At 40.8% G+C, this 24,579-nt stretch overlaps 1 protein-coding gene and 1 long non-coding RNA gene across 4 annotated transcripts in view; one reads left to right on the forward strand and one right to left on the reverse strand.

The window, feature by feature from the left end:
- TAFA2 (TAFA chemokine like family member 2) overlaps positions 1–24,579 on the forward strand; it is a 131,464-nt gene that overhangs the window by 28,809 nt on the left and 78,076 nt on the right. The window lies entirely within an intron of this gene.
- Positions 825–7,341, reverse strand: LOC307226015. 2 transcript variants are annotated; one of them, XR_013843250.1, is made up of 4 exons: positions 7,326–7,341; positions 4,685–5,021; positions 2,349–2,510; positions 825–1,051 (listed from the first exon to the last, which is right to left on the reverse strand). It is a non-coding gene; the product is annotated as an uncharacterized lncRNA (long non-coding RNA). The 2 variants fall into 2 exon arrangements; XR_013843251.1 differs by lacking the exon at positions 4,685–5,021 and having other exon boundaries at positions 833–1,051.

Consider the following 24,579-nt stretch of genomic DNA (forward strand, 5'->3'; position numbering starts at 1 on the left):
CGGCGTTTCCGTGCGCTGCTCTGGTTCGCCAGAAGTGGCTTAGTCATGCTGGCCACATGACCCAGAAAAACTGTCTGTGGACAAACACTGGTTCCCTCGGCCTGTAAAGCGAGATGAGTGCCGCAACCCCAGAGTCGTCTGCGGCTGGACTTAACTGTCAGGGGTCCTTTACCTTTGGGAATGGAAACAAGCATGAATAGAGTCTGGCTAGTAAGCCAAGCCAATATTTGTGAATCGTCGTTTGCCACCCAATTAAAAATGCATTAATCAGCAACTTTCACCAACAGCTGGTCACTCAAAGAGCAATTGTAAAATTGCATACATTTGAATGAACTAATAAATTAAACAAGATCTTCGTTTTCCAGTGGGAGTAGTGGCAAGTTTTGACAAGAGAGCTGTACCTTTGTTAGAAAAAAGGAGGACAACCCGTTTAAAAACAACAACAGGGAACTTGGACTGACAACACTTGCTATTTTCCATGAGATTGCGCTTGGGCATTCCTCCGGACATCATTGCCAAGAAGCCTCTGTCAGTCAAAATGGAAAGAACTAAAGACTCCCTGGACAGTGTGCTAAGTGTGCACACAGCAGAATGCTTAATGTGGCATGCTTTGGCTGTCAAACAGCAATTTTACAATTCATTTGGAAGCATCACTTTAGCCCCTGTGGCTATGATACCCAGGGGTCCCAGGCTTTCGTAAGGCCCATAGAAATGTAAAGGGGACTTCTTGCTGCAAAAGTACAAAGCCTGCAGAGAGGAAATGAAAAGGGTGGTTTTGAAGCAAAGCAGATAAAACTGGATCCAAAAATAGTCTTTCTGGAATGTTGTTTCTCTGAAGAAGTGCTGAGCCATGTCCATAGAGACTTGCAAATGACAAGTTATCAATTTATTTAATTAAACACAACCTTTCATGTTAAACGCCTTTGATGGGTCAATACTCCAGCTTCAGCCATCTTTATAGCTTCTCCCTTGAATTGGATAAGTCAATTTAAATCGGGCATGGATTTAAACATAATTTAAAGCAGGACTCTCTGAAAGATGGAAGCAATATCTTATGATTATAATTCTAAAGTCAACTTACTGAAGTTTATTCTGGGTGACTTGAATGTGTTGATTTCAATTTTTTCATACATATAATAGTTTTGACTAAGCAGCAGCTCACATGCAAATGTGAATGCTTCAGTATAATTTAAAGAAATGGGTTGGGTGGGTGGTGTTTCAAAAATACAACCCCCCCCCAAAGACTCAAGACTATTAGACATTACTTTAAAAAAATAGATATGTTCACTGGAGAAAATGAAGATGAAGTTAAAGTCAGTATTGTGTGAAATAGAATCACAAGGAGAAAATTAAAAGGAAACATCCTGAACTATATAAGTTTAGGAGAAGAACCATTAGGAAAATTGGCATTGCATTGATGTTTTTGTTGACTGTGGGCTTTTAAAAATTAAATTATCTGGCTCGGTGTTGATTTCTGAAGTAAAATAATCTCCTCCCGATTAATGTGTATGTTAATTGCCTTTGAGAAAAAAAGTTTTTAACAGCACAATTAGGAAAATCTGATTGTCAGATTGTGAGCTGATGTACCCCAATGCATCTCTATAGAAGTAAATGAAGCAGTTACTAGTTATGTTTGTTTAACAGGAACCTACGCAGGGCAATATCCAGCTAAGTCATACTCGCAGCAGACCCATTGAAATCAAATGACTTAAGTGGGAATTGGTTATCGCACACAGTTTAAAATACAGAACAGCAAATTAACATCTTTATACTTTGGCTATGAAAGATTTCCCAGAAATGTAAATTGCACTGGACAAAGTCAACATAACTGAGGAGGCACACAGAAATTCTGCTTTAAGAATGCAGGAGCAATTCCATGGCTTTGTAATGAGGCCATTACTTTGGTTCTGAGGTGAGCTCTTTCGGAAACAACACTTGTGCAGGTCTTCAGTACGTGAGAAGATAAATATATGGCTGGAAGATGGTGGTGCCCTGATGGACGGATGCTGTTCCTCTCACAATTTCATGAGCAGTTTTGCAGCTCTCTCTCTCTCTCCCCCCCCCCCTTTAGGCAAAGGGCCATTAGGTCCAGTCGCGGATGACTCTGGGGTTGTGGCGCTCATCTCGCTTTATTTGCCGAGGGAGCCGGCGTACAGCTTCCAGGTCATGTGGCCAGCATGACTAAGCCGCTTCTGGCGAACCAGAGCAGCGCATGGAAACGCTGTTTACCTTCCCGCCGGAATTTATCTACTTGCACTTTGACATGCTAAATAAATCAAAGACAAAGCATAAATATAGCTCCCTAAAAAATGTTAGAAGTGGGCATCTCACCTGAAGCATGGGAAGACCGACGGCACTGAGTTTGATTGACAGATAGTATTTCTTGTCATACAGACCGAGTCGCAAGTGACTTCTTTTTAAGTACTGTATCTGCTTCCACCAGGCGAAGGTTGTGCTTTGTAAGTTTAGTTTATCTCTTCTGTGTCCTGCCGAGGTCTTCAAGAACAGTGCTGAACAACATACGTGTGGTTTACTTTGAAGCAAGTTGAATAAAATGTCATTATTTTAAATCAAAAGACTAACACATTTGTCTGCTCACAATATTAACACATGGTGAGCAGGTGGAGTCCCACAAGGCTGTTCAGAGAAAGGAATTTACAAGGAGTGCAGCTTTATTTTATTTTATTTTTCAGATTACTTCTATCTTCTTGGATGTCTTACTAAACCATGGGGAACCTCAGACCTGGGAGCTGAATGGGGCCATCTCAAACGATCTATCTGGCCCTTGGGACTCTCTCCAACCACACTCCCTATTGATCCTTAATTGCATGCTGCTTGAATATGTCAATAATAATATGTCAATAATAATAATTATAATTATATCAATAATAATAATAATAATAATAATAATAATAATAATAATAATAATAATAAATGTATACCCCACCCTCCCCGGCCAGAGCCAGGCTCAGGGTGGCTAACAATAGTAAAATTACAGTAAAAACATAATTGGGGGGGGGGACACCCAATTTAAAATACAGGTTAAAATGCAATTTAAAATGCAGCCTCATCAAAACCATAAGGGGAGGCAAACATAATCGTCAGACTGAGTCTGAACCGAAGGCCAAGCGGAACAGCTCTGTCTTGCAGGCCCTGCAGAAAGATGTCAAGTCCTGCAGGGCCCTAGTCTCTTGTGACAGAGCGTTTCACCAAGTCGGGGCTAGTACTGAAAAGGCCCTGGCCCTAGTTGTGACCAATCTAACCACCTTGTGACCTGGGACCTCAAAAATATTGTCATTTGTGGATCTTAAGGTCCTCCGCGGGGCATACCAGGAGAGGCGGTCCTGTAAGTACGTGGGTCTTAGGCTGCTTGAATAATGTCCCTCACTTCCCAGGATGAAGAATATTGGGGGCTGTGTTTTAGAAACTAGTCTACTCTGTGCAAAGCTAACATTTGGATTAATTGCTCCATCCACTTTTGCCCCTGGCCACATCCACCTTCAGAAGCTTGTGGCCTTCTGAAGATTGCAGAGGATATTGCACAGATTGGTGCTGCTGCCACTGTCATTTTAGTTTAACCATAGTCAAGAGCATAAGAATTCCCTGGTGGGTCAGTACAGTGTCCCATCAAGTCCAGCATCCTAACCTATCATAGTGGTTGACCATATGCCTGCACTTAGCTAGTCCTCTCACTCATTTCTTACTTAAAGTAAGTGTTAGGGGCAATAGGTCTGTTATGGGATGCCCTTCCTTCTAAAGCTTCTTTCATTCTGATGCCAGCTCGAAACACACTCATTTACTTAGGAATTTATAGGAGAGGGTTGGCTCAACTTCTGCTGAATGACAAAGCTTGTCTGTAGCTCTTATAGATCAGGGGAACTTTTGCCTCCCTGGATGCTGCAACATCAGCTCCAACAAGCATGGCAAGTGGGCAGGATGATGTGAGTTGCAATAATAATAATAATAATAATAATAATAATAATAATAATAATAATAATAATATTTATACCCCACCCATCTGGCTGGATTTCCACAGCCACTCTTGGCAGCTCCCAACAGAATATTAAAAACACGGTAAAACATCAAACATTAAAAACTTCCCTAAACAGGGATGCCTTCAGATGTCTTCTAAAAGTCAAATAGTTGTTTATTTCCTTGACATCTGATGGGAGGGCGTTCCATAGGGCGGGTGCCACCACCAAAAAGGCCCTCTGCCTGTAGTTCAGCAACATCTGGGGAGCCAACAGTTCCCCACCCTTGGTATAGCATTTGCTGTGTTTTTACACCTGCTGATGTGGTATGGTGGCATTGAATTAAGGTATTTATTGTTTTACGTGGGTTATTTTACTGTGTTTGTACTCCCACCTTGGGATAAATTTCCAATGAAGTAAATCTGTATGTGAATCGGCATGTGAATCTGCAAAAATCTTCTGACCCAAGTTGTGAGAGTTTGCTTGTTTGCATTCTCATGTGTTCTCTTCTAATTTCAGAACAATACTGTAAGCATGCCTTCACTCCTCCTTAGATACCATCAAAATGAAGTGTGGTTTGTACAGTCTCTACGATAGACCCTTCATTTTAGTATTGCAGATAAAAGCTTTAAAACAAGCTAGCCAGCAGGTGTCAGGTGCAGTTAAATGCTTCGGGCAAAGATTGTGCTCATATACGGTACTCTATGTCATACCTCAACTTAAATCCTGCTGGCCAGTAGTTAGAGAGAGATCCGTACATGCAGGGAAAGGGCATATTCAGTCTGAAGTCTGCTGTGTTGGCTTAATGAGCAGAATGGTGTGCATTTCATTTTTTTAAAATGGTTTCATTCACATTTTTGTCTTACTACCATCATTTGGGACATGAATTGTTTTTGTTTCTAAGTTTCACATTGCTTGGCGATAGTTTTGCGCAGCTGAGTACAAAACTGAAAATAGGCAAGATAGCAACAGGAATTGCAGTATTTCACGGTGAACATTAATGGATGAGTCACTTCATTAAGTGGCAATTTTGTCTTAAGTCATTGTGCCCTAAAAAGAGAGAGAGACAGAGAGACAGAGCTAAGAAAAATTATAGTCATTTGCGGATTTCCTAAACATTAATATTCTATCCCTGCATCATTGCTGCTGTTAACTGATCACCCTTTATCAGATTTCTCACTCAAGAAATGAAAGCTTATGAAGTTAAATCTGTATTGGTGAAGAACATGGAAAAGCTTTGAGCACAGTATGTTTTTGAGTATTTCGATGTTTGGGGTGTTTTGTACTTGATAAAAGCAGTATCACAATTGTCATATTCAACCAAATCCTGTTCCTACGTGCATGGAATTATCATTTTTTAAATGAATTATTTTGTACTAATTTTGATAGGTTATTTTGCAATATTCTTGTTAATTTTTTTTGTTAACAAATTCTTGTTAATTTCTTGTTAACTTTTTCTTTTTTTGAATGGCCCATTTCGATTCCGTTGTCATGAGATCATTTTGGAATGGTGAATGTTTTATTTATGTAAATGTTCCCTCACCTGGTAAGATCTGGTAATTTCCACATCAGTGTGTACTTAGTTCTAAAACACTACAGTGTACCTCGGTTTACGAACTTAATCTGTTCCGGAAGTCCGTTCTTAAACCAAAGCCATTCTTAAACCGAGGCACGCTTTACCTATGAGGCCTCCCGCCGCCGGTGCCCTTCCAACGTTTGGCTTCCGTTTGTAGACCGAGGTAAAGCTAACTGGAACACTATTTCTGGTTTTGCGGACTATAGGGATGTGGGTGGCACTGTGGGTTAAACCACAGAGCCTAGGACTTGCTGATCAGAAGGTCGGTGATTCGAATCCCCACAACGGGGTGAGCTCCCGTTGCTTGGTCCCAGCTCCTGCCTACCTAGCAGTTCGAAAGCACATCAAAGTGCAAGTAGATAAATAGGTACCGCTCCTGCAGGAAGGTAAACAGCATTTCCGTGCGCTGCTCTGGTTCACCAGAAGTGGCTTAGTCATGCTGGCCACATGACCCGGAAGCTGTACGCTGGCTCCCTCGGCCAATAAAGCGAGATGAGCGCTGCAACCCCAGAGTTGGTCACGACTGGACCTAATGGTTAGGGGTCCCTTTACCTTTACCTAATACTGAATAGTTCGTAAACACGGCTGTTCTTAAACCGAAGTACCACTGTATAAAGAATGAATGGTGAGCCACCATGGCTTTTTGCTCCTTAGCGCCTCCCTAAGGATGTGTTCCTGCCCAGATTGAAACATAGGATGGGAAGGAAGAATTAAAAACATAGAACGGTTCCTTTGGGAATTTGACACCGAGAGCAGCTGAGGTGTCATCATGGAGACGTATGAAATTCAAAATTAGAGGGTTTCTTCTCCCCTGCTGTGTTCAGTTTATGTATGTTGCAGTGATAATTCAGGTAGGTCCAGATGAGCAAAAAGTAGACAGCCCTTAATTAGGGCTGGGCGAAATCAGCTTTTCAACATCGCGGTATATCACCAGCCAGACATCGCGGTTTGGTGATATACCGCGATGTTGAAAAAACAAGCTGCGTTGGCCTCAGCCTGCAAGGTGCCAGGTGAAATTGCTGCAGCTCTCACCCCGGGATCTGAGATGGTTTCACCCCAGCACCTAGCCGCTTGTTTGTATAGCTCAGCTGTGGCGCAGGAAGGCTCCTGATTCACAGCTGAGCCATCACCGGTGCTCCCCCCCCCCACTTGCGCAGGAGCCAGTGCCAGGCTGGGGAATCCTTTAACGGCTTAGCTGAGGGGAGCGGCAACCATACACTCCTCAGCTGAGCAGCTTAAAGATGCAGAGGGAGGAACAAGCTGTATTGGTTCCTCACCGGTGCAGCTGTTTTCTCCCTCTGCGCAGTGTGAGGGCAGAGTGGGATGGCGGATCCCCTCAGCGATATATCATTGGTGAAACCGCCACCGCTCCTGAGTCCCTCTGCTAGCAATGCTAACTGTATGAGCTCACTAGCAGAGGGACTCATGAGCGGTGGTGGTTTCACCAGTGATATACCGCTGAGTGAAGCCGACATCGCAGTCTGCTCCTCATACTGGTCCTGGGCCTACCTCATGAAAAAGTGCTATGGCCCATCAGCCTCTGTGTGGGCCTCTCAACAGCGATATACTGCTGAGTGAAGCCGACATCGCAGTCTGCTCCTCATACTGGTCCTGGGCCTACACTTGACATACATCAGACGTGATGCTCTAGCCAGGGTCACCTCATGAAAAAGTACTATGGCCCATCAGCCTCTGTGTGGGCCTCTCAACAGCGATACCCCTTCCCGGACCCCTCTGTGGGGTGCCCAGTTGCTAAAAATCCAAACCCAATGTCTTACCTGCCACCTAAGCCTGAGGGCTAAGTGCTGGCACACCACCAACCCTTGAAGTAAACCCTGAAACCACAGCTGCTGGATGCATCCGACTGTACCTGGAAATCCTGCTACTTGACCTGCCAAGACACACAGTTGTCTCTTGTGCATTGCAGATTTTGGGTGAGATATTTACTGAGACCTTTTACAGGTGTCATATCACATTCCGATGGGTGCACTGTTGCCCACAGCTACCATGTTGGGAACCCCTGGTTCATAACTAAGGCTGCATCGAGACTCCTTAGGTTGTAGCTGTGATCCAGATTATTATATATATATATATATATAAAGAGGGGGGGGGGAGAGTCACTGACAGTAGTGAGAGTCCTTAACTGGTTTCACTGTTCTATTAGTATTTCCATACATTATTCCAACATTTCTGGTAAATGTTACTTATAAATAAAGCACATTGTCACAATATAATTCTTGAAATATTAAACAGTTGACAGCAGTGAGAATTGTTAATGCATCAAAGATGCGATGCTGTCAAAAATATGCAAAAATACCGTCAAGAATAAATAATATAGTGGAGGAGGAATCCATTAGAATTGCTGTCTCCAAAATACTTATTTATATTTGCAATCTATGCAGCTGATAAGCATTACAAGCCGGTAGAGGCTTTTGAAAACAACTGCTGTGTTGCAATGCTCTACAGTATATAAGTAAGAAGAAGAAAGCTTTTGCGAAGCATTTGATTTCTCCATCCTTATATTAACCTCATATGGGTGCATGTGATTTTGTATGAGAGATTGAGACTTTAATCCTGTATACGCTTAACTGGGAGCAAGCACCATTGGCATAACATTATTATTATTATTATCTTACTTTTAAGTAGACATGCCTAGGATTGTACGGCTAATGAATGTGCATTTAATGAAGGCTTTATTTATTTGCTTGCATGCTATCTGCTAAATTCCACTTTATCATTCTCTGGTTATTCCTGTCATACTGCTATTTCAGACATGGTGACAAAAAAAGCTATTCATTTTCAAAAGGTCAGTTTCTCTTGTGCTACCAATGACAAGCAGATAATTCCAGTAAGATATCTTTTAGTGTTTGTGACTGGAAGAAAAAGAATGATGCCAGCTATATAATGTGGTTGCAGCACAGGAGGCAACAAATAGATAAACCATTTTTCACAATCTGGTGTGTGTGTGTGTGTGTGTGTGGTGGATGTGTTTGGTGTATTAAAAAGTAGTGTGTTTCTCAACACATTTGAGCCATTTTGAGTAGAAACTTACTCTAGAGAAAATACACAACGAAGTAGAAACTTTAGAGAAAAATGCACAACATGAACACGCACTTGCAAGCTCATTTTGAATGGTCTTGAATAAACACTTGGATGTTTGTTTATACATTTATACACAAAAAGCTCTCATGTATTAATATACAGTGCATGTATATATACATTATATGGACTCTAATAAGACCAATCTAGCCGGGACTCTGTTAAAGCTGTCATCTGATAATCAGTTTTATACATCTTTCTGTTGCATTTGATGCATTACTTATGATTTGTCTCCTGAAACTTCCTGCATTCTTCTTTCCATTTCTGCATCTGCCATAATAATGCCAGATGCAGTATGACTTGCTATAATTAGCAATTGCTTGCTGTAAACAATTTTAATGCAAATCTACATAATTTAGGTAATATATAATTTTTATTTTCTCATCTGCACGAGGCAGATTCTTAGTGTCAGTGGGCTGACTGATGTTTTGTGTTGAGGTTCTTATCAAGAAATGAAGTACTCACCTTAATGAGCTCTTCCCTGCTGAAATAAATACATTTGATACTTGAAAGCAGGAGAAACTACTATGAAAATAACCGGGAGACATCTGCAGTCTTTGGCTTGTGTTATTAACTCGTTGCGAAATTTGTAAGGGAGGGGAATAGACTGTGCTAATCTTCTGGGAAAACTTTTTGATAGACAGAGGTAAATAACAGGGGAAGAGTTCCCTAAAAAGGAGATTTGGTGCTCTGTACTGTCGAATCTGTGTAAACCTCGTCTACGCATACATTCCTTGAAGACTCATGCTGTCACTGTCAGTGTGACAAAACTAGCATTAGTCTGAAAATAATGACAACTGTTAAGAGACTATTCTCCAGGGAACAATGGTTTTCAATGAACTCACCAGCAGGCATCCATCAAAAGTGTGTAAGTAATAATTCTGCTGCTGTAATTGTTACAATGGAATCATTGTCCCTTAGAAGTATTGTAAGAATTCAATACGTACAGTATTTTCAGTATTATTGTATTTCATCCTATACATACTTTAAATTTTATCCATTATAATTCCCACCCCACACAATTTCTTAAGTTTTTTTTTAATCAATTGGTGTGTGTGTGTGTGTGTGTGTGTGTGTGTGTGTTACTGTGATGTCACTTGCCATACATGTCCTGTATTCCTAGAAATATTTCACCAATCTTAATCCACAGTGATGAAAATAGCTGTAATAACCACTAAAGTATATTCAATACCAGATCTTAAATTGTAGATAGATAAAAGACTGTTTTCTCCACGTGCCCAGTATTTGCAAGAGAATGCAGTGCTGATGTACTGTGAAACGTGTTTAGATGACAAATTTCTGGATATGATGCAGTCCAGCTTACAATTTGAATGTGTTACTTTGCTTGTGGTCTTGGTTAAGAATATGTAACGTCTATAAGGGGAAATTATATGCTTTGATCCTATTGAATCATTTAGAATTCTTGTTGGCTGCTGGTAATATGAAAAATAGACTCTAGTAAGTATTTTTCTGCCCAACTGCTTTTACCAGGCTATGCTTTTCAGAGACCAATTCATACACGGAGCTCTTCATTTGTGTACACTGTAAAACTGTAATGTATTATGTAGTAAATGTGTTTGCAAACATATGTCGTATACGAGTATTTGGGCTTAACATGTATCTTCACCTTAAGTCTTTCTGTAGGTTAGTACGATGTAATACTTGAAAGCAGCTAATTACTGCATTTCTTTCATTTCTTTGTCTCCTTCCCCTTTTTTCCCCTTTTTTGAATTTCCTCATTTTCTTATGCTTCCCAGCTTCCCTTTTGCTATTCCTTTGTTTGTGTGGTTTTAAATTTATAATATTTCTATCTGCCTTCTCATTTCAATGAAGCTTACTCTTACTCTTTGCACCCACACCCAATAAAAAGACCCTAAAAGCACAAGATAGAACACTTAAAACTGACAAGCCAAAAGTCATATAAAGCAACAATCAATAGGGAGCAAAAAGGCAATTAAAAGGGTCTCAAGAATTAAGCCATCTAAGGCCCAAGAGAATGAGACAGACTATGCTTGATGTGTCAAAGAGAATGAGAAGGCACCAAACACACACCTACAGGGAGTGAGTTTTGACCTTGCCACTAGGAAGGCCCCCCTCTCCAGTAGTCACATACCTAACCTCCGAAATCAGCGGTCACCCGCAGAAGGGCCATCAAATTAGGTCTCATTTGGCAGGCAGGTCCTTTAAATACTCTAACCAACAAAGTAAGAGCAAAAATAGCTTCGGTCAGCTGTAAGGGAAGCAGTCAGTCTCAAGCAAATTTCTTCCTCAAGCAGCTTCAGAAGAAATTTCACCCAAGAAAGGTAATAGCTCAAAACATATTGAGAACAAATTCACTCTGGCAGCTAGCTTTTCCTCTTTGTTTCTGACTACCTTATATCACAAAATCAGCAGCACAAGGTGTTGTTATATGGTACATAGGATAAGGTGGCAGTCTGTGGAACACTACATTTTGCTCTGTAACTATTTCAGAGTGATCAGAAGAAGGAGGGACCTGCGTGAGAGGCAGGCCAGAATGTTTTTTTTCTCAAGGTGTGAGACAGGGGAAGAGGGAAGCTCTCCCAGGTGAGAACTGGGAGGATTCACTTCTCTATACGTGGACTGAAAATTAAGATACAACAGAGGGCTACATATATACAACTCGCTTGCTCCGTCTCCTACTTCTTGGCGACTCAGCCAATTCCTCCTCCCCTCTGGAGGTGGAGACTCAGGTGCAGCCAGTTTCCTCTTCCTCTGGAGATTCCTCTCTGCTGAGCGTGTCCCTGACACATTTGACTGGACGTAACCGTCCAGGGGCCCATTAACCTAGTCCATTTTGCAATCCTTTGTTAGGGGATTTTGTCTCTTCTCTCTCTCCCAGCCCACTTTACCGTATATTTTACTGTATATTTTTTTACTGTATATTTTTTTCACCAAAGGGAAGATTATGGACTTTCTTACAGCACCACAAAACTACTGCATATAATTGAATATCCTGGGTGGCCACAACATATGGGTGGAGGAAGTGAACTAGAGCAAATAACGGCTTTGGGTCCTATCCCATATGTCCGTTCTGCTAGCTTAGCAGGCTTCCGCTTGTGGAACGGTGCTTTCTACCGCTCTCCTCTGCAGCAGATTTTGAGGGTGTGCCAGGAGAGGAGGGAAAGGAGAAGTCTCATTGCAGTGTAAAATACAACCCTTTGTGGCTAGACTACACTGCATGTAGTGATGGTGGGTGGAGAGAAAGTTCAGAGTAGGAATTCTTGGCTGGTACTGAAGAAAAGACCTTTTGGAGTCACCAGTTTATGTAACAAGCATCTGTGAAAACATAATTTGGTGAACAGCAGGTTCCTGCAAGATGCTTTAATCTTCATAGAGAGGGCAGCTACCTCCTGAACTTCAGAGCTTCAAAGGTTATGAAGAAAAAAGTTGAAAAAGAATAATCCTAAATATTAGGGTGAATTAACTTTTTGAGACCACAAGGCCAAATACCACCCTTGGTATCATCAGTATTATTTAATTAACTTCAATGTTAACTGCCCTGGGTCTATGCATGGTTTATGATAGCAAATTTAAGCTTGCACCAAGCTTGCTGTCTAAAGTCCTAATTATTTTTCTGGGTTTGTTTAGTTAACACTATTTCAGAAAGTAGTTTTTAACTTGAAGGTTTAAAATGATGATCTTCTAAAAATTCATTGTTTCACTATGAAATCTAGTGAGTTGCCTTACCACTTTGGAGATGGGTTTTGGGGAAATTCCTTTTATTTTCTCTTTTGTGCTTAGCTATTTAAGAAATATAAACCATTTTGGTTTTGTATAGAAACACATTTTTAACAAATATTTATCTTAAATACCCTTTAGTAGCCTGACCAGTTTTTTTGGGGTTTTTTACTCCCATTTTTCATGGTCTCTCCTGTAACTCAGATATGTGCTCCCCTGGCTGCTTTGTTCTGCAGAACTAGCACTGTTTCAGCCGCCACTCAATACTCATTCTGCAGTTGTAAGAGATTGATCTTTCAGTGCGGCAACACGTATACTTGGAAACTCCCTGCCTATTGACATCACACACTATATTATTTCTGATACCTGCTTAAAACTTTTTTGTTTAGGCAAGCTTATCCAGACATGTCCAAGTTATAGTGGTTTTATTCCATTTGCAGCTTATTGTTGATTTTAATTAGCTTTGAAAGTTTTTAAGTGCTGTTTTTCATTGTCTTTTGTTAATAATTGTAATTTTTTTGTTCCTTTTTTAAAAACAACAACCCTGCTTTGACATTTTTTTTTTACAATCAAATAGAATATAAATTTTGTTAAATAAGTACATTTGTCGTTCAGTCCCAACGGACTAACACAGAGGAGGTGGTAAAATTATTACCAGGTGTAGGTCAGCAATAAAAAACCATGGTGTCAGTGAAGTTAACTCTTTATTCAAGGAAACGAAAACAGTGCAGGCCTAGTGATTACAGCAAGTCTTTCCAGTAGGTCTTGTCCCAATGAGGCAGATGTGAGGACTGAAGGTCCCCCGCCTTCCCACCACTCTCTAAGCCTAGCAGCCTAAGGCTCTGTCATCTTTGTCTCTCTTTGCTCTGCCCTCCTCATTTCTCTGCCTGTTCTGGGAGACTAGGGCGGGAGAGAGGAGCTGGTCACAGCAGGAGGGGGTGATTCCTTGGCTTCTTCAGCAGCCTGCCTCAGCTCTGTCTCCTGCTCCTGCTCCTCTCCTGCCTCTTAAGCCTGGACTGCTCTAGGCCTCAGCCTCCTCCTGCTTACCTAACCTTGTTACCTCTTCTGCTTCCGACATATCCCCCTCCCAGTCTGTTCCTTCTTCTCCCTCTCACCATTTATTGTCATCCCTCCACCAATCCCCTGGCTATGAGCTTTCTTCCTCTGGAGGTTCTCTTGGGTGTGTGTGTTCCCCAGCTAGTGACTTCCACCAGTCTTCTGAACCTGGTCAGTCCATGACATCTGTGGAAGAAGAGCTTCGGTCCCTCTCTACTTCTTGTATGCCAGAATAGACATAAGAGATGGCATCAATTCATATTATTACATAATAAGGAAAGAGAAAATGAAGGGAAGACTTAAATTTGTTGCTTATGAATCAGATATATTCATGATATTAACTGGTATGTCCCTTGAGAAATGTGTGCCCTACGCTGAGATAGAGTTTACGCTAGACATCTTCCTGATTGATTATTCTGTTTGATATTTGCAATTTCTGGTATGTTAGAAGGGTTGATGTGTAGGAACCTGAGATGTTCTATATATCTTGATGAAAGCTAAAATGCTGAAGTGGATGACTTGAATTAATGTTCTTTCTTTGCACTATATCTAAAACAAATGACAAGAAACAGGACACGTTAGAGGTTAAGAAATGTATTTTAGCATAAACTTTCATGGACCAGAATCCTTTTTCTTGGATGTGTAAAATGACAGGTATGTATTTACATGGAGAGAGAAGTAAAAAGTTGCTAGCCAACTAAAATTAAAAAAAGATTATTCGTTGCTGCCCAGCTGTGATGAATAAAAATTAAATAAAGTGAAATGCTTGTAAGCTGCGAGGAGATTGTCATTAATTTACTCAGTCGCATGCAGATAGCATTATACACTAATTATAGTAATACTAATATTAATGTAATGTTGCTTTGACCTTGCATCACACAATGTAGTATGCACATGATTTGCATAATATTTCTGCATCTTAATTAAATATTAATCTACAGAATTATATGCTGCTGGAGTGGTTAGTTAAAAGAATAACAGAAACAGTCTGAGTTTTGTATTTTAACAGTGCAGCCATTTTCTCAGGGTAGATTTTCACATGCGCATGAGCCATATTACGGCTTCCATAACACACTTAAAGGAGCATGAACCAATGTGTCAATATCTAGATAAGAATTTTATAGGCCATCTATCTCTGTGGATTTGTACTTGTAAAACCATAGATTTAAACTCATATCTGACCTGACATCACTGTGAAGTAATATGTGGTTTTTATATCCACATCTTCCATGGAGATGGGTGCAAAGACAGTGCATTCTGCAGGCTGTCACCTTTTCATCTCAGGTCTGTGTCACTACATTACGAGATGGCATGAAAATGCTTGTATCATCTGTTGCTTCAAGTTCCTTTGTGTGTGGGGTTATTTAGTCATTTCAGGGTAAAAGACTAACATTTTTCCATGCTAAAATACTAACAATACCATTTCTATGTATCCATAAGTCATATACTGATGCAAAGATGAGTGATGGAGGTGGGACCAAGGATAGAAAGCATTTAACAACACATGTCTAAGAAGTTGGGAAATAGCCTCACACCCACAGAGACAGCACCCAAAGGCACAACACAGCTGTGCACTCTATATACCGTATTTTTCACTCCATAAGACGCACCTTTTTCCTCCTAAAAATTAAGGGGAAATGTCTGTGCGTCTTATGGAGCGAATGTGTGGTCGATCGCTGGCTCCCTTTCCGGCCCTGCCCCCTTGCCCAGGCCTCCATTGTTTAATATTCTGCAGGCTGTTTGTTTTCCCAGCGACATGTGACTGGCTGATTAGATTATCTGTCTGGAAACCGTAGAAACGGCTCCCTTTCCTTTCCTAAAGAAGCTGCAGAACTGTGAGTTGAACCCCATAAAAACAGAATTTCTTCCCTTTGCAAAGTAAGCTCAACAACTTTGAGCTGATCCTCGAAAAATGAGGCTTTCCCCCTTTGTAAGGCTTCTGCCACTGAGCCACACCCCTGGCGAATGTGTAGTCTGAGTCGGCCTGAAAGAGCCCTATATTTGTACACGCTTAGACCCCAAATGAGAAGCGCGAAAGATATTCTGGTGTAATTATTTGAATTTGTGTTGGTAGTGTTGAAAATGCATTTTATTGCTACCTGGTGTGTTTTGCTATTTATAGCTTGCTGTTAATGAAGATCTGGAAGTTGTCGTTTAATCAGATTTCGCCTTCAGATCTATGCACACAGTTTCCCTGAAGTGACAATGTACCAATGGCCAGAACAACAAACCTTTACATTGATTTAACTTCAGTGGGACTGCACACACGCCCAAGATTAAGCAGTCACATATAGATGTATTTGGCTCTGAGGCTCATGTTGCTTAGCTCCGATAAAGGGGTGCAATTTTACGAAAGCAAATCAGTGCTTTTGAGTGGTGTCATGCACAGCTCTTTAGACCTGCTGCGCCTCCCGTCTCTTATCTTACATAGTGGCAAGAAGTGATAACTTGCCTGTTTTAAACGAGGATAATCTAGAAGGCAGGGGGTTCCAAAGCCATTTAGTGGAGTCCTTTCTGCAGAGCAGGAATATAATTAGTTTCCAAAATCAGCTATTTCTATATTTAAAAACATTGTTTTCCTGCTTAAAAATGGTGTCAGACTGCAATTTTGAGCAAATGCCAATCATTTTCAGCTCGTTCCTATATCTGCATAAGAGCTATAGAACAAAAGATGCACATAGGGAGTCCCCACTGTTGCGCTCTCTGTCTCTTGCTCACTCACTGATTGGTCAGAGGTTTATTTAAAGTTGAAACTGCACAGATGGGTAACAGTTTGAAAGCACAGATGGAATTCAGGAAACAGCTAGTTCGTTGGCAGAACAGCTCTATCTAATGGAAAAGAGCTGATAAGAAGAATGCAGAAACAGATACCACTAGAGACAAAATATTGACAGCCAACTGGTTACCACAAAATATACTTCTCTTGCAAACATATTAATTTTTTTTGTAAGTAGCCTTGCACCTAAATTTCATGGTGGCAAATACCTTAACTTTTTTCAGCTCCTAAGACTTGGGACCTAGCAAATAAGAAAAGTGACAATTCTTTAAAATACAGTAAGCCAGCAGCTTATGTGGGGTTTACATTCTGGGGATCTCACCTAAGCCAAAATCAGGTATAGTTAAAACCTGTTGGGTTCCAAAGCCAGGCACTCCTGTCTTCCACTGCCTCCGCAGTTTGGTCAAACTCATGCTGGTAGCTTTGAGAACACTGTCCAACCATCTCGTCCTCTGTCGTCCCCTTCTCCTTGTGCCCTCAATCTTTCCCAACATCAGGGTCTTTTCCAGGGAGTCTTCTCTTCTCATGAGGTGGCCAAAGTACTGGAGCCTCAGCTTCACGATCTGTCCTTCCAGTGAGCACTCAGGGCTAATTTCCTTAAGAATGGAGAGGTTTGATCTTCTTGCAGTCCATGGGACTCTCAAGAGTCTCCTCCAGCACCATAATTCAAAAGCATCAATTCTTCGGCGATCAGCCTTCTTTATGGTCCAGCTCTCACTTCCATACATCACTACTGGGAAAACCATAGCTTTAACTATGCGGACCTTTGTTGGCAAGGTGATGTCTGCTTTTGAAGATGCTGTCTAGGTTTACAACTCCATCTGCTCTCCCTATTTCTAAAAAAAAAAAGATATTCAATTTTACGGAAAGTTTCAGAAGCACCTACAGTGTTTTCTCCATAGTGTTTCTCAAAGACACTGGTTTCTACTCATTTTAGCTTCACATTCAGAAACATTTATGTTCTGACTTTAAGTGGTATCCAGTATCTCTCTTTGCGTGGTTCAAATGCTGTTGCATCCCTGAAATTTCATCCCTGAGATATTTTGTGAACTAAGCCAAGACACAAAGTATTTATCAGCTTTTTACCTAATGCACAGAAAAGCTTTTTGACCTGTGTTGCTATGTTCTTATAGAACAAAATTGTTAAGAAAATAATAATCCACGTTAATTCTCTCAGAGTTAAGAAGCAAGATCGTGTCTTAATTTGTATTGGCTAGGCAAAGATCTGAAAACTGGCTGGAACAGCTAGCTCTGTCAAAACAAAGTATATTCCAGCTTGCACCATAAACATCCATTATGATAAAAGGAGGCCTGCATGGATGCCTTCTAGAAATGCTGATACAGTGGGGAGGGGTATACAATGCAGAATGCATGAGGGATGAACACCAGTACATAGCTTAGTGTATTCTGAAAAGCCTTATGCTTAAGGACTTGGACATGGCTATTCCTGCCTTTGCATTTCTTCAGCAGTATCTAAAGTGAAGTTTTACATATCTCTCCCATGGGCATATTTTGTCCCCATGTCAGAGCACATGCACATTCCTTTGGGCTGTCGTTTTGTATTATGAAAGCAGTACAAAACTAGTGAGCGTCAGTGGTTCTATACGAGCATGATAAAACTATGATTTATCATCATGGAAAGAAGGCTAGGAAGAACCTTGGGCTCTTGGTTTTCCCCTCACCTACTCCTAACTGCATGTCGAGGGCATCAGAAGCTTTCACTTCTGTTTTCAGTAACCCTAAACTGTGGTTTATCTTAAGTGTGGTCAATTGGAACATGTTACATTCAGGACCCAAGGTCAAAGTCATGACCACAGAATCCAGTAGTGATCAACAGGGTTGGAGGCTACTTTATCACCAGCTAAGACTGCAAGAAGATCAAACCTCTCCATTCTTAAAAGAATTGATTCTTTTGAATTATGGTGCTGGAGGAGACACTTGAGAGTCCCATGGACTGCAAGAAGATCAAACCTATCCATTCTGAAGGAAATTAGCCCTGAGTGCTCACTGGAAGGACAGATCGTGAAGCTGAGGCTCCAGTACTTTGGCCATCTCATGAGAAGAGAAGACTCCCTGGAAAAGACCCTGATGTTGGGAAAGATGGAGGGCACAAGGAAAAGGGGACAACAGAGGACGAGATGGTTGGACAGTGTTCTCAAAGCTACCAGCATGAGTTTGACCAAACTGCAGGAGGCAGTGGAAGACAGGCGTGTCTGGCATGCTCTGGTCCATGGGGTCACGAAGAGTCGGACACGACTAAAGAACAACAAGCAGCCAGACCAAGTTGGAGCATGCTGCTGGACATCAGGAGACAACAGACTCTGAGGCAGACAGGAGTCTTCAGGGTTGCCCCTTACATTTTTTTCAGTTCTCCACAAGGCAGCAGAGTCTGGGGAGAGGTGTTCTGAGGGCAGAGGCTTAAGTTTGGGTTGCCTTTGTGTAACAAAAACAGGAACTCCTTAAAAGACCCCCCCCCAACCTTTTACTTTTGTAGGTCTTAGTGAGACTCTGGAACTTTTACCAGTACTTTTAATATACAGCTGTTTGGAATTAGGGTAGTTAAGTGGCTATAACTGGCTTCAGCTGATTGATTTCATGAAGCATAACAGGTAACACACCTGAATATTAAATTGATGTTCTCTGCATAAGTCAACTTTTGAAAACATTTTATACGTGTGTATAGTGTTTTCATAAAATTTGGCATAATTACACTTAACATTGGTGAGTTCATGGTTCCACTAGAAAGCTTTAATTTAAGAGTTCATGTTTAAGAGATGCAGATTTTATTTTCCGTAATTTGTTTTGAATGTGGGGAAATAGGGTTTGCTTTAAGGTGGATTGCTTTAAGGTGTGGACTTCTGAGAGTAAGCGAAACAAGGAGACAAAAAATAATGTTACAGAGCAGTTCTCAGTACAGGAATCTGGCAGAACCTATGGCTACTTAAGTGCTAATGGACTGATTGGCTCTGTTTGAACACAGCAATAAACTTTGGTTTATCATAACAGTAACAAACCTGGGCTTCCTTCTTCTCTGATTTTCCTTTTCTGATCTGATGAAAAAGCCCATAGGGCAAGGTATCAAAAGGCAGGTCAGGAGTTGCAGGACTTTGGAGATCAAAGGCAAAAAACAACAACAATGGTGGGGTAGACAAGAAAGAGGTCTATTGATCCAAAGTGTTTTGGATCCTAATGGTTTTTTTTCAGGGACATCTAAAACACACACACACACACACACAAAATATTAAAACTTGATCTCTCACAATAAAAATGTATGTAAACGTTACAGACTAAAAAGGAGAGCAATTTGGATTATGGATTATCAAGGCTTGTATTGCATGCCAAATTGTTCTTAGAATTGTTCTTAGAATTGTCTTTGTTCCCTTTGACTGTCACACCTGGTGACACTTCCCTTAGTCAAGTGTCTGTAGGTAGTAATATTATGTAGCATATTGCTACACACAAATTTCAATTTCAGTTCTAATACAGCATTATCAAAGGGTGGAAAGTGGCAAGGCTGCTGGCAGAGGGGGGAGCCTGGCTTGGAGAATCTCATTCATTGACAATTTACATGTCAATAAGAGAATAGGGTGTTTCCTCTTGCATTGAGACACACAAAGGAATTATTGAGCATGAAATTATTCTTTTAACTATTTGGAGCTTCAAGAAGATTATCTGTTTTGTGACGACAATGGGGAATTAGTAAAATTATTACTCAAGTACGTGCAGCATATAATAAAGATCAGATGCTGTGGTAGAATATTTAATTAACTTTTTGGAATGAATAAAGACAGTAGACACAGGAGAATTTGTGCTCTAAGGTCAGGTTCAATAAAATATCTATCTTTAGCACTGTGCAACCCCTGGAAAATTGATTTTTCTGTCTGTCTGTTTCCAAACCACCCAGCCAAGGTTTGTGCCATCTTCTGTGGCATGGAACTCACTGTGTGTGTGTTTTACTGAATCCTTACCAACATATTGTGCTTATCAAAGATTTTACAAGATGACTTTCTTCTTTGTCTTATTCTCAAGGAACAACAAATAGGCATGTGTAGCTTTTTTAAAAAAACAAAAACTGTAGCAATAGCATTTCAGCTAATTCTGAGATTATGATGCATTGTAAAGCATAGTGAGGATTACTGATGTCTTTATACATGGAATATCCATACAAAATTAGTATTTGTGTACAATTCAGTAGAGTGATACATAATATAATCAATATAGTAATGCATTAGTTAGCCTTCGGATAATTTACCCAGTTTACTTTTAACTGAATTTTCTGGCTCTGTTATATTAAATATGGAGATGAGAGATGTCCAAACCATTATTGCAGCCTGAACCACGCAGTTGTACAGTTTCTAATCGGATGGGTCATTTCAGTGTGGGCTACTGACATAACCAAACTAACCATCATCTAAATAACTGTGTTCTTGCTTGGGTCTGCTTGTGGCACCCAGTATCCCCTTGGCTGCCTAGGACCCCCTTCCCACTTTATATGCCATGGCAGCCTTGATTTTTGCCTAGTGAATCACTTTCCCAGCTGGTACCTACTTGTCTGCACAGCCTTTCTGTCAGACGCTTAAAATAAATATGTAAAGTTAAGCCACACACAGTTTTAATTAGTATTTCTGTAATGTTTACATGAATGAACCCTGTACAGTGGCACAGTTGAGTTGTAATGGTAATGAGAGCAAGGCTGCATGAGTCCTGCTCTCATATGCTTCCTCCTTTCAAATGCCTTTTTAAGGGCAGGGAAGAGTATTGTTCCACTTTTGACCAAACCACAGTGTCCTATTATACCTAAACAAAAACAGAAACAGAAAACCACACCCACCCATTCTGCTTTATACTAACTGTGGTTTGTTCAGACAAACCAGCATCAGTCCAAAGTTTCATACCCTTGTTTTGCAAACTATGTTTCTTGTCAGGGGCTGGACCGAGGAGGAATGGTGGGGGCCACCGCCCCCTTCGCCTGAAGCTTCCCGAGAACAGGAGGACAGTATAGATTTAGAACAGTGGTTTGCAGAAGGCCATAGGTCAGAGGCTGCAGAGGGGGAAAGCTGGGAAATATTGGGAGAGGAACAGCAGGAGGAAGAAACACCAGGGGAAAGACAGCTGACAGACTCAGTGCCTTAGGAAAGCATTCCTGACCCCCCCCCCCTTTCCCAGGACTAGACGGGCGTTGAGAGTAGTAGAACAGAGAGCTCAGAGGCAGGAAGCTCAGATTGGCCAGCGCAGGACTGACAGATTAGGGACGATGAAGGGCGAGGGGAGACATTACTTGGAGCAACGCCATCATTGCATAGATACTACATCCCTTTACTCTCTGTGAATACTGAATAAATTACATGGTAAGAACTCTTCTTGTTTATCTGCTTCTTGGCTGCCACCAGGGGAGGGATCAGATTCCCTGAAGCCTGACAGTTTTGGAGGCGATGTTAACTATAGTTGACACGGTCAACTAGTCTATAGGCATCAAGTCCAGTATTTACAAACTACAAAGCATGGTTCAGATGATTGGGTTTGTGGTGCTTGAAGCAGGCCATAGGATCACATGTGAGGTGGGCTGATTTCCACAGTCTTTTTCTATGTGAATCAAGAGCACTGCATTTGTAGGTGGCTGCAACTGGGTCACAGGTGTTTACAGTGATCTTTTGCCTGGCTAGCCTCTGGGCTAGCTTCTGTTAGGTTAGTGCTCATATAGCACAAAAAGAAGTAGATTTCTGTAGGAAACTGGAATCAATCTTGTGATTTATTTGACATAAATAGGATTTCATAAATTTGCTTTCAGAATAAAGCTACCAAAGGATCTAAGGCTACCTGAAATTAAACACCAAGGGGCAAGTATTCCAACTGTATTGTGTCACATGGCACACCACAATTTTCCCTTGCACACCCGCAAACAACTTTTTTTTTTCCTTTTTTTACATGGCAAGGAGAAAACACAATGGTGGCAGAAGCAGCAGATTAGTGAACAGAACCACCATACAAAATGCACCTTTTCTGTAGGGAGCAGGTGCTTTATGGGGTGAGTTTTCATTGACTTGTTCGTATGAGAAGGCCTTAACCCCTCTCAAACATGGGAGGAAAGCCCTATTGAAAACGAAATATTTTGGTTAATGTAAAATGGTTTGCATAGCTACAGGAATGGCTACTCTTGAATCCTGACGGCAAGAAACACAAAAGTAACTATTAGCTTTAAATGCTGAAAGAAAGAAAGAAAGAAAGAAAGAAAGAAAGAAAGAAAGAAAGGAAGGAAGGAAGGAAGGAAGGAAGGAAGGAAACAGGTTTCAAGCTTCCATTTGGAGAGCGAATGAAGTGGACAGATTTTTAGAAGCTCTGTGTGTAACTAGCCATTCATGCTTTTATTCATTATTGAGAACAGCAGGAGCTCTTGGCTTCTGAGTGCCTTGATATCTGGCTAGTGGTCAGCTCCTTGAAAGCACAACTCTTTATCACTCGTTTTTGTCTCGATCACGTCTGTGTCTTTAGTAGCTATTTTAAGTAGCCTAAGAATTAAACTCCAGCTGAGGGGAGAAGAAGAGCATTTTTATTATGCAATAATTACCATTTTCTTTTACTAACCTCTTGAAATGATATTTTTTAAAATCCCCCATAGATGTTGGATTTTAGAGCAAATACTTGGGAATATTTGCTGGATAAAATGCATACATAATGAATTATTATTATTAATTGGCTTATTTGTTTTAAAACTTTGGTATACTGCTTAATATAAATCTCTAAACATTGGTGTTTTTTTTTAGTATTACTACCAACCTCCCCTCCCCTTCATGGACCTGCTGTTTAGCCTTATTCTCAGTCAACCTCCCCCCAAAGTCTTGTGCATTTACATAGACTAATAAAATGTTTTCTGTTGTGAAAGATAGGGTATCTGTGACCTTCTGGATGTTGTTGGACTTGAGATCCCATCAACCCCAGCCATCATAGTCAGAGATAATGGGAGTTGTAGTCCAACAATATCTGGAAGGTCACTGATTTAGTGCATTTATACTGCATCCTTCTGCAAGTTCCTAGGTTGGCTTACAAAAAGTTACTATCACTTTAAAACAGAAACATTAAGACATCACAACATAAAAGAGTAGTATAAAAGATGTCAGCAGTAACAAACCAAAGCAGCATATAAAAGTAATTCACAGAAGGTCAAAAAAAAATTTGAAAAATAAAAGTACAGTGGTACCTTGGTTCTCAAACTTAATCCGTTCCAGAAGTCCATTCAAAAACCAAAGTGTTCCAAAACCAAGGTGCGCTTTCCCATAGATAGTAATGCAAAACAGATTAATCCGTTCCAGACTTTTTAAAACAACCCCTAAAACAGCAATTTAACATGAATTTTACTAATCTGGTGGTTCCAGGACATGGGTCAATGAGGACAGGCTATCTGCTACATGATGAGTACAGTGGTGCCTCGCAAGACGAAAATAATCCGTTCCGCGAGTATCTTCGTCTAGCGGTTTTTTCGTCTTGCAAAGCAACCCTATTAGCGGATTAGCGCTATTAGCGGCTTAGCGGCTATTAGCGGCTTAGCGGCTATTAGCGGCTTAGTGGCTTAGAAAAAGGGGGGGAAAGGGAAAAAAGTCTTGCGAAGCAAGCCCATAGGGAAATTCATCTTGCGAAGCACCTCAAAAAACTGAAAACCCTTTCGTCTAGCGGGTTTATCGTCTTGCGAGGCATTCGTCTTGCGGGGCACCACTGTACAGGTGACCTGCCATCATTTTGGGATGTCTCATGGGAAGTAAAAATGATGAAATAACATTCAGCCTTTCTGAATAACCAATCAGTTTTCCACCATTTTCTTGGTAATGGAGACAGTATCGTCATCAGTGTGTGTACTGGTGCTGGGGAAACCCCATTGACAAAACACAGACACATACACACCAGCTATTTCCTCTACTTCTCTTAACAAAATAAAAAAATTCCTTCCAGTAGCACCTTAAAGACCAACTAAGTTAGTTCTTGGTATGAGCTTTCGTGTGCATGCACACTTCTTCAGATATCTGTAACTGCTTCTCTTAAGTTTCCCTTCATAAAAGTTGGTAGTGGTTCTGATAATAACAGTGGAAAAACCCCAAAGCCCCCAACAAAATCTGTTGTCTTCATAGAAAGTAGTGACTTACAGTGTTCTCATCAGAAGGAGAGGTGGCTCAGAAACCATTGGCAGCACCTTAATGAGTATTGGTCACTGGAGGAGATTGGTTTAGCTGCAGATTTTTATAAAGCTTAAACAAGGTCTTTGAATATTTGATAGATGGGAATCTGTGGCAATAGTTTCTAAAGCCCTTAAGCCGGAGACATCAACTTAATTTGTTAATTTTATTTTCTGATCCGTTACAAAGCGAAATACTTGAAAGATTTTCACAAATTACTTTTGCATGTGTGTATGCAAT

The sequence above is a fragment of the Podarcis cretensis genome (assembly GCF_951804945.1).
Source record: "Podarcis cretensis genome assembly, chromosome: 10".
Classification (NCBI taxonomy): Eukaryota; Metazoa; Chordata; class Lepidosauria; order Squamata; family Lacertidae; genus Podarcis; species Podarcis cretensis.